General features: G+C 41.3%; 1 pseudogene; it reads right to left on the reverse strand.

Annotated features, from left to right (window-relative positions):
• LOC149153599 (replication factor C subunit 3 pseudogene) overlaps positions 1 to 6,541 on the reverse strand; it is a 28,186-nt pseudogene extending 21,645 nt beyond the window's left edge.
• Between the last annotated feature and the right edge of the window lie 3,500 nt (positions 6,542 to 10,041).

The following is a 10,041-nucleotide window of genomic DNA, read 5'->3' on the forward strand; positions in this document are numbered from 1 at the left end:
ATTGTTGAAGAATCTCGACAATCTAAGTAGGTACATCCATCTTTCAACTCTACTTCTATAGCTATGAATCCAAAAACTTCCCATTATGAAGATCCTCAAGGATTTAGAACTATTGCTTTATGTAATGTCATCTATAAAATCCTCTCTGCTACTATGGTCAACTACCTTAAACCTCTTCTCCTTGATCTGATTTCTCCTGAGAAAACGAGTTTTGTCCAAGGTCGCCAAATTATGGATGGAATTGTTACTGCCCAAGAGGAAATTCACTCTCTCAAGAGTCTTAAATCTAAGGGCATGCTGATAAAATTGGACTTATCCAAATATTACGATCATTGTAGTTCACCCTTTCTGTTGAATATATTGAAAGCCTTTGGTTTTGACCCGCGATGGATCCAATGAATTTCCTCTCCCATTTCCTCCCCGGTATTCTAGATCCTCATCAATGATTCTCCATCCCACACTTTCAATGCATCTAGAGGTCTATGACAAGGAGACCCTATCTCTCCTTACCTCTTCATTCTGGCTATGAAAGGGTTGGGTAAATATATAAAATCAGTAGTTTAGGCAGGTCATTTAAAAGGTAGCCATCTATGGGGAAATGACCTTCATTTATCTCATGAACAATGTGTGGATGATATAATGTTATTTTGTCAAGTCTCCCTTTGGGAAACCAAAGTTATAAAATCCATATTGCAAGAGTTCCTGCAAGCCTCTGGCACTCAGATCAATAATAAGAAATCTAATATCTTTTTCTTCAACACCCCAGCTCCTTCCCAATCCTTCCTGGCTAGGATTTTGGGATTTTGCATTAGCTCCCTTCCATCCAAATACTTTGGAATTCCCCTAGTGATTAAATCCCTTAGGAACTCCTGTTGGAAAACCCTCCTTGATCATATCCAATCTCGGCTTCAAAACTGGTCTTTCAGATCCCTTAACATTGTTGGGAGGGTGGTTTTACTGAAGGTTGTGCTATAATCAATTACCATCTATCAGTTCTCGGGTCTAACTGCTCCTAAAATGGCTTGCTCTTATATGAAAAATATTTTCAAAAAATTCCTATGGAAGGGGGCTCAGGAAGCCAAAAAATGGGCGCTTATTTCATGGGATCGGCTGAATAAACATAAAATGGTTGGGGGGTTAGGAATTCATGATCCTTTTCTCCTAAATCAAGTGACAAGGGAAAAACTTTGGTGGAGGTGGATTCACAGTGGTACTGTGTTAGGCCCCTATACTACTAGTTTAGCCCCTTACTGTTATTAGTACAACCCCCTTATTATATTGATGTACCCATGTAATCCCCATATTTTTACTGTTGTGCCCCATAGAAGTCCACTATTGTTATTATTGTGCCCTTACATTATTATTGTTATGCTGGCTTTGATTATATTATGACCCCTTAGACTCCTATATATAGAAAGGAGGTCTTTTCATTTGTATCATCCAAGAATTGTTCATTTGTGTAATGTAAAGGAGGTTACCCCCTCGAAGAGGCTGAATTATAAGGCGTTGATCTATCCTTTCTATCTTTTTGTGAGCTGGTTTCATAACATTTGGTATCAGAGCTTTGGATTCTAGGGTTTCGCTACTCCAAATAGGTCATCGTGGCATTTTCGCTATAACTTTTGTTCTGCAACATTTCAGAAGAAAAAAAAAACATTTGAGAGGAAATCGCGCTGAACCTCGGGTCCGAATTTTAGAGCTTTTTAAGCAATATTTATGGAGATATGATATGAGGAAGTTGGTATTTTTGTAGACTCTTGAATTACATTCCAAACAGGTGACCTTGGGAAAATCGTCATAACTTTTGTTTTGAGCATCAAATTTCAATTTCCTAAGAAGTTACAGATAGAGGATGGATTGTAGTTTCCTGTGTATATTTTTTAGACCCGAAGGTCAAAACAGGGACACGTGGCACTTCATACAAGTTCGTTCTTCTAAAAAGGTATATAATTAGGTCATCTTGGGAGATTGTGCATAGCTCTTTCTTGGAGAATCTAAATTTGATCAGACTAGTGGCAGGACGCAGAAGGCTACCACAGGTTGCAATTTCAGAACTTAAAGATCCGAAAGTACGGAGTTACAGTCATTTCAAGATCGAGCTCCTAAAATCAAGAAAAAGTGAGATGAGGAAGTTTTATGGCAAGGATCTGGTAAATTGGATACTACAGATGGAGAAATATTTTGATCTACATGGTGTACCACTATTACAAAAGGTATGTATTGCATCTTCATATTTAGAACAGGATCAATTTTTATGGTATAAAGGGCTTGTTCTCGTAAACAACTTGTTACGTGGTCAATTTTCACGGAGGAAATGATAGCACATTATGAGGATACAAAGAGAAACACCTTCTTTAGAGCAACACCACAACAATTGGAAAGAGTAAAAGGGATATGTTACATAGTGGAAAGTAAAAGTATGGCAATAAGGAAGTCTACCCCTCACAACTATAATAATGGAAGTGTTGTTTCTCCTAGCCTTCCACAACCTACAAGGGTTACACCACAACAATTGGAAGAAAAAAGAGAAAAAGGGCTTTGTTACAATTGTGATAGCAAATGCACTAAAGGTCATAAGTGTGCTGAGAAGAAATTATTTTACATAGGGTATGAAGAGGAGGAAGAAAAGGATTAAGAAACATCAAAAGAAGAGGATGTGCGCCAAGACCAAACCCCAGAGAAAGAAGAAATGAATCTGACCATATCTTGTAAAGCATTGGCAAGAATTACCACTCCTCAAACTCTCAAGATAGAAGGACATATCAAGAAGAAAAAGGTTCAAGAAGTGAAATATCACATCAATAAAGAAGAAATGAATCCAACCATATCTTGTAATGCATTGGATAGAATTACCACTCCTCAAACTATCAAGATAGAAGGACAGATCACGAAGAAAAATGTTGAAGAAGTGAAAGATCACATCGAGCATCAAGAAATGAATCCGACCATATCTTGTAAAGCATTGGAAGAAATTACCACTCCCCAAACTCTCAAGATAGAATGACATATCAAGAAGAAGAAGGTTCAAACAGTGAAATATCAGGAAGAAAAGTATCAAGAAACATAAAAAAAAGGATACTCACTAGGAACCAACCCCATAGAAAGAAGAAATGAATCCGACCATATCTTGTAATGCATTCATCAGAATTTCCACTCCTCAAATGGTAAAGATAGAAGGACATATCAAGAAGAAAAAGGTAATAGTGTTGATTGATTCGGGTAGTACCCATAATTTTATTAATTGTAAGATAGCCAAGGACTTGAATTTCTTCCTAGATCCAACACCAAAGTGTCAAGTGACGATTGTAAGTGGAGGAACCATAAATTGCTCTGGAAAGTGCCATAATATCCAGCTATCCATGGCAGAATATGTATTGAATAGCACAATGTTTTCCATTCCAATGGGTGGTGCTGATGTTGTACTAGGAGTCCAATGACTACAATCCTTGGGTACAATAGCTTTTATTTTTCAAGAACTTTTTATGAAATTTTCTTTGGAAGGAAATGAAGTCGAATTAAGGGGTATCATAGGGAAACCAGGAAAGATAAGCAACTCTGATGGAATGACAGAGCTTCAAAAGAAAGAACAATGAGGCGTAATTGCACAATTATATTTGCTAATTGTTCGCACATCGAAATCATGTATTTCTCCAGATCTCCAAAAGGTATTGGACAATCATTCTAAGGTATTTGAGACTCCCAGGGGTCTCCCACGTATTCGTGATCATGATCATGCTATTCATTTTATTCTAGGATGTGTTCCTCCAAACGTCAAGCCCTATAGATATCCATATGCCCAAAGGAGTGAAATTGAACATATGGTTGCAGAAATGGTAGAGGTTGGTACAATTATCCAACCAAATTTGATAAACAAAGGAAGGTGTGAATAGAAGAATGGAAAAGTAGGGAGGGAACTCATTCAAAAGTTGTTGAATATCCCAGTTCCAACAATATTGCCAGAACTTGACAAGGAAGGAAAAAGCATATTGGAACCTAAAGCATTTATAGAATCGAGAAGTCGGCAACTACGAAATCAATCAATTTCAAAGCATCTCATCAAGTGGAAGAACTTACCTGTTGAAGGTTTCACATGGAAGGACAAGAATTTTATACAGAAGCATCAAGAACTAGTCAATCGTTGAGGACAACACTTTTTAAAGGAGAGGGGCATGTTAGGCCCCTATACTACTAGTGTAGCCCCTTATTGTTATTAGTACAACCCCCTTATTATATTGATGTACCCATGTAATCCCCATATTGTTACTATTGTGCCCCATAGAAGCCCACTATTGTTATTATTGTGCCCTTACATTATTATTGTTATGTTGACTCTGATTATATTATGACCCCTTAGACTCCTATATATAGAAAGGAGGTCTTTTCATTTGTAACATCCAAGAATTGTTCATTTGTGTAATGTAAAGGAGGTTGCCCCCTCAAAGAGGTTGAATTATAAGGCGTTGATATATCTTTTCTATCTTTTTGTGAGCTGGTTTCATAACATACTGATCTTTGTAAGGTTATTTGGGGTTGGAAATATAATATGCTCTCACCTACAAAGGAAAGAATGAAAAGGTAGGGAACTCCAAGAGGATCCTCAATTTTGAATTTAGATTTTGAGAACAAAGAGTTAATCTACAATCACACCTTCTGGGAAATGAGAGATGGGAGGAGAGCTCTATTCTAGCAAGATTCTTGGCAACAACAAGAAAAACTCTTCAATTGTTATGACTTTGCTGAGATATTCCTTTTTACCAGTAGACCCCGTAACGTAAAGGTTAACTAGTTTTGGGACCCTACCCCCGGTAATCCTTGGAGATAATGGAAAAAGAAACACGCCTTTGGCACAACCCTCCTAACTCTATTCAATGGGACACATTTGATTTTGAGCTACACACTAGAAGGATTTCCATGGTAGAAGGACATGACATTCTTAGGTGGGGCTACAAAACCAAAGGTGTGTTTACCATAAAAGAAGCTTACTAGTTGGCAGTAGAGGATCTTCCATAGCAGTATAATCCACTATGGAGTAAAATATGGGCAGGACAATTTTGGCCAAAAGTAATGTAGTTCCTGTGGCTAGTGTGCAGTGGTCGGATTATCACCTGGGACCAATTAGAGAAGAGAGGAATCCAAGGGCCCTCTTTCTGCAACATGTGTGCCTCTTAGACTAAGACTATTGAGTATCTTCTAGATTTATGCCCCTTTGTTCTCACCTTTGGTAGAATCTAGCTACTCTTTTCAATCATCTAGACCGAGATAATACCAGCATTCGATCCACCATTGTGAGTTGGAGGAAAGGAATTTTTCCCATTCCTTTCCTAAAAATAGCTTGGTGTCTTTCCCTTGGCTTTCTTCTATGGGTAGTATGGAAGGAAAGGAATAGATGGATTTTCAAGGACTAGAAATTACCGCATTCAAAAATCTGGAAAGGAATCCTTCTAAACATAAGAAAAATTATTCTAGAAGAGAAATGGCATTTTGATGATTGGAATGTCACCCCTCAAGAAGTGCAACTACTATCCTACTCTTAACCTATCCCTACACATGTTGGACCCTTCATCCTGGAAGTTAACGGTGTCTCCTAGCCAATCCCCTTCCTGCTTCTTTTTCCCCCTTGATGGTTTTCTCAAGTTAAAATTTGATGGGGCATCCAAAGGTAACCCAAGAGTTGTGGGTTTTGGATGGATAATTAGAGACCCGCAAGGCCAAGCTCTTTGAATATGTGCTTAGTATTGTGGCTTGGAAAGCAACAAGCAAGCAAAATTTAATGCAGTTAAACATGGACTTATAATTGCTAGAAGGGAAGGGCTTAGAAAAATGGTGGTTAAAGGTGATTTTTCACTTGTCATAGATACTATAAAAAATCTTAACTAGGGCTCCCAGTGGGAAAATATTAGTAAGATCTCGAGGACTGCACGTTTTATCGAGGACATCAATTATCTTATTCAACATTTTGAATATATCATCCCCTCACATGTCTTCTGCACCGACTACAAAGCCGTAGCCTTCTTGATGAACTCAGTTTGTCTTCATCCGGGAGAAAATATAGACAAGCCTTGGATAAGTGAGATCAGGGAAGAAGGAATGGATCAATTTACTCTGATTATGAACCAAGAATTGGATCCTAATCAAAAACCCTGATCAGGGTGCGAGACAGTTGGAGGCTCGTATGGGGTTGATTGACATGAAAGAGAAATTAAATGTTTGGGACAGTGGGTGTTATCCCCCACACCCTCACATGATTTCCCGTCTTGATAATGTGAAGAGTCACAGATCATGTCAAATCCACGATGTGGAGTCTGGTAATCCTCGGCGTCTACAAGTGGTGGGAGCATAGGTGGAGTTAAGAATATTTGTTTGGCATATAAACTGGTGTCCTCATCTTCTAAGGGAGCCTAAGTTTATTGTATAGAGGTTCATGGTGCTAGGAATGTAGGGGGTAAACTTAGACATTGCCTGTCTCTATTTGAGGTTGGTGTATAGAGTTTGGTATGTTATAATGCTTACCCTGTATCTTGGGTGGGGGAATATGACTCATTATAAGCCTCGCACCTCGAGGGGAAAGTAAACAATGGTTAATTTATCAGTTTCTGTGACTGGAAATCTTATCCTTCTTGATTATGTAATGTTGATATCCATCTTTGTTGGCAACATTCTTTCATGCATGGGCATGTTTACTGGTTTTGGAATCTTTCTCATGTTGTTTCCTCTCCATGTTGATAATTGGTTCCTCGTTTTAAGTCTGAACTACTGGAAATAATATTGAGAGGGGGGGGGGTTTGAATCAATATTTACAAATCAATAAATTTTCATTTCCATAATCAGATTTATACACGCCACTTCAGTGAAGGGAACCCACATGTGCACGTAATTTTTCTTAAGGGAACCGACGTATATCCAGTGAACTTATGATTCAGTTAATTTATCATATTTTGATCTTTAATCAGTGCATCAGTACTTTATTAAACATTAAACAGTAACCATGTGTAGTAATAACAGAATTAACCATCACACATAAGCAACACACATGAACACCGGAATTCGGAGAGCTCGGATGGTGAGGGAGGGTTTCGATCTTGGATCCCTAGGCCCTAGGCCTAGGTAATGCAGGTCTGAGCTGGTGACACGCAGGTACGGTGGTTGCAGCTGGCGGCAGTACGTTTTTCGGCATGGGTCAATGGTGATGACGACGGCTGGAGGAAGAAAACCCCTTCCAAGTAGGCGGTTTGTTGGGTATGGTTTAGGTGGTCGCGGAGGTGGTTTCAGATATTTTACTTTTCTGTGCCCTTCTTGGAAGTTTTTACTGACCAGGCCAGATGCTTTACTGAGAGTGTTACCTGTAAGCGGTTTCGCCAGCGTTTGTCTCGGGCAGCGGTTGAAAGGTCCTATTTCCGGTTTACATTAAAACATGGTTAATTCAAGCGAGGCGTTGGAGCTAGACCCTTCTCCTGAAGACCTGATAACGGTTTGGGGTAGAGAGTATGCCGCTCAGATTCGGGGAGAGTTAACAGGTAAGAAAGAAGGGATAGGAGCTGCTACGGGCGCGGGGGATGCATCTAGGGTCTCCAGCTACGCCAAGGTTTTGTCGGAAGAAAGCTGGGATCTGTCGGGGTTTCTGGGGCCTCTTGGAAAAGAAACTGTGAAGGATTCCGCCATTTCAGAGACACATTCTTGGGAAGATAAGGGTTCTATCCCGCAGTCTGGTAAGTCACTCTCTCCATCAAAAATTTTCTGTCCATCTGGGGGGCTAGAAGACATTATTAATTCGGTTCAAAATGTTGGCGTCTGGAGGCCTGTTGGGGGTTTAAAATCCTCAAGGACTGAATCCGAGAGGAGCCCTCATTTGTTTGCGGTAAATAGGGATCTGTTTCCTAAGGAAAAGGAGCAGGGTTTTTCTGGGCCGAAGGTGGTTGAAGCGGTTAGAGACGCCAGGCAGGTGGTGGGTGAAAGTGCCGGTATTTTTCATGACCTCGCGGGGGCAGGGAGTGGTGGCAGTCCGATTGCAGGTCTTGTCGAGGCCTCGGCAAGCAAAGGGTGTGAGCATGCAGAAGGGGCGGAAGTTGGGGGAAGCAGGGGAGAAGAAGAACAACCCCAGGCACCTGGGGATAAGCTTGATGAATCTGAAGTAAGAAGGTCAGGGGGGAAGAGGAAGAAATCAAAACCTTTGAAGACGAGGGAGATTGCAGAGGTGGTTCTGGGGATGGATGTTCAGGTTGAGGATGTGCTTGATGTGGCTGAGGTCACGCTTGTGGGCAGAATTAGAGGGCAGCCAGTCTCAGGTATAGCTTTTAGGCAATGGGCGGAGATCCAGTGGTCGGGTACACCGGCGGCCACTTTTAAATCAAATGCGCTTGTCAAGGGTTGGTTTATGGTCAAATTCGACAGTAAGGAGGCTATGGAGTGGGCCGAAGGGCGGAACTGGGCATATGGGAATAGGCCGGTTTTCTTCAAGAGATGGACGCCACTCTTCGATGCTGAAACAGAGAGGATGGACGAGTTCCCGGTTTGGGTAAGAATACCAAATCTTCCCCCGTATCTTTGGGCGGACTCGGTTTTCAAGTCGATCGGGAATGTGTTGGGGACTTATCTGGATGCAGATAAATCCTATTTGCATACTCTTGAGAAAAGAGTGGCAAGGATTCTGGTAAGACTAAATCCCAAGGAGGGCCTGGCAAAATCAATACCTCTGCGCTATAAGGATTACAGAATCGATCAGAAGCTTGATTATGAACACTTACCGTTTCGTTGCCACCGATGCCATGAATATGGGCATCTGGCGAGAGATTGCCCGCTGGGAAGGCGGAGGAGGAGGATGCATAAGGAAGCTGAGGAATGGGAAGAGCATACGAGGCAGGATGAGTTTCAGGTAGAGGAGCCTTTTCGCGCGGGGGAAAATGTGGAGGACCATTTCCATCAGACAGCGGCAGATCTTTCAAAGGAGGTGGGAGATCCGGTGGGCCTTGCTGATAGTCAACCGATGGTGGACATTCCTATGGAGCAGAACGCTGAACCCACGGGCAATCAATCGGGTATGCCGTCACCTGCTTTAAAAAATTCTACTATTATATCTGATTCTTGTATTGGGGGGCTTTCTGGGTTGAACTACTGTAATGATGTGATGAAAAAAATTGATAATCTAACTATTGAGTCAGACTCCATAAATCTGAGTGGTGAGGATTTTCCCCCTTTGGGGACCGGGGCTGGGCCATCCACTGTAGCCCGGCACTATAACCTGAGATCTTCATGCAAGAAGCCGGTTGTCTCGAATGAGATTATGGAACCGGTAGGGGGTTTAGGGTGTGAGACCCCAAATCGAATCTCAAAGAAGAGCAGAGGGAGAAAATCAAATCTTTCTAAAACCCAAGAAAAAGCAATTTTTGATGTTGCTGATGGGAAGCAGATGACAATTCCTGGGGCGCTTAGAGCAGCAAAACCCCCTGAGACGGTTATTAAATGATCTGTCTTTCATGGAATTGTAGGGGTTTAGCTAGTAAACCTAAAAAACTAGCTCTTAAAGAACTCATTTCTCGCTGTAACCCTGACATAGTTTTCCTCCAGGAGACCTTAGGCAAAAGTATTGAAATTGAAGCATCTCTCTGTTCCCTCTTCCCGGGATGGGATTTCATGGCTGTGGATGCCTCAGGACACTCGGGAGGCATTGCTACAGGGTTTAAAAAAGGAAAGATGAAAGTGTTAACTTCATGGGGACTTCCAAATGCGTTGGGATTGGAGGTTGTGTCTCCTGACTTTGATATCCCATTGACAGTTGTAAATGTCTATGGGCCATGCCTGGGAAGGGCTATGTTCTGGAATGAGTTCCTCTCAAAAAGATTGATTCATGACAAGAATCTCATCATAGGAGGAGATCTAAATTTTTCTATGGGGACATCTGAAGCATGGGGTCCGCTTGCAAGGGAGGATCCCTTGACTGACTTCTTCTCAAATGCCCTTTTGTCTCATCAGCTGATTGATGTAAACATTATAAAAGCCAAACCAACCTGGAGGAACAGAAGGACTGGGGAGCATAGAATTGCTAAA

Source organism: Pinus tabuliformis, chromosome 9 (assembly GCF_031772625.1).
Source record: "Pinus tabuliformis cultivar Carrire ecotype Pingquan chromosome 9, CPIR1, whole genome shotgun sequence".
In the NCBI taxonomy this organism is placed as follows: Eukaryota; Viridiplantae; Streptophyta; class Pinopsida; order Pinales; family Pinaceae; genus Pinus; species Pinus tabuliformis.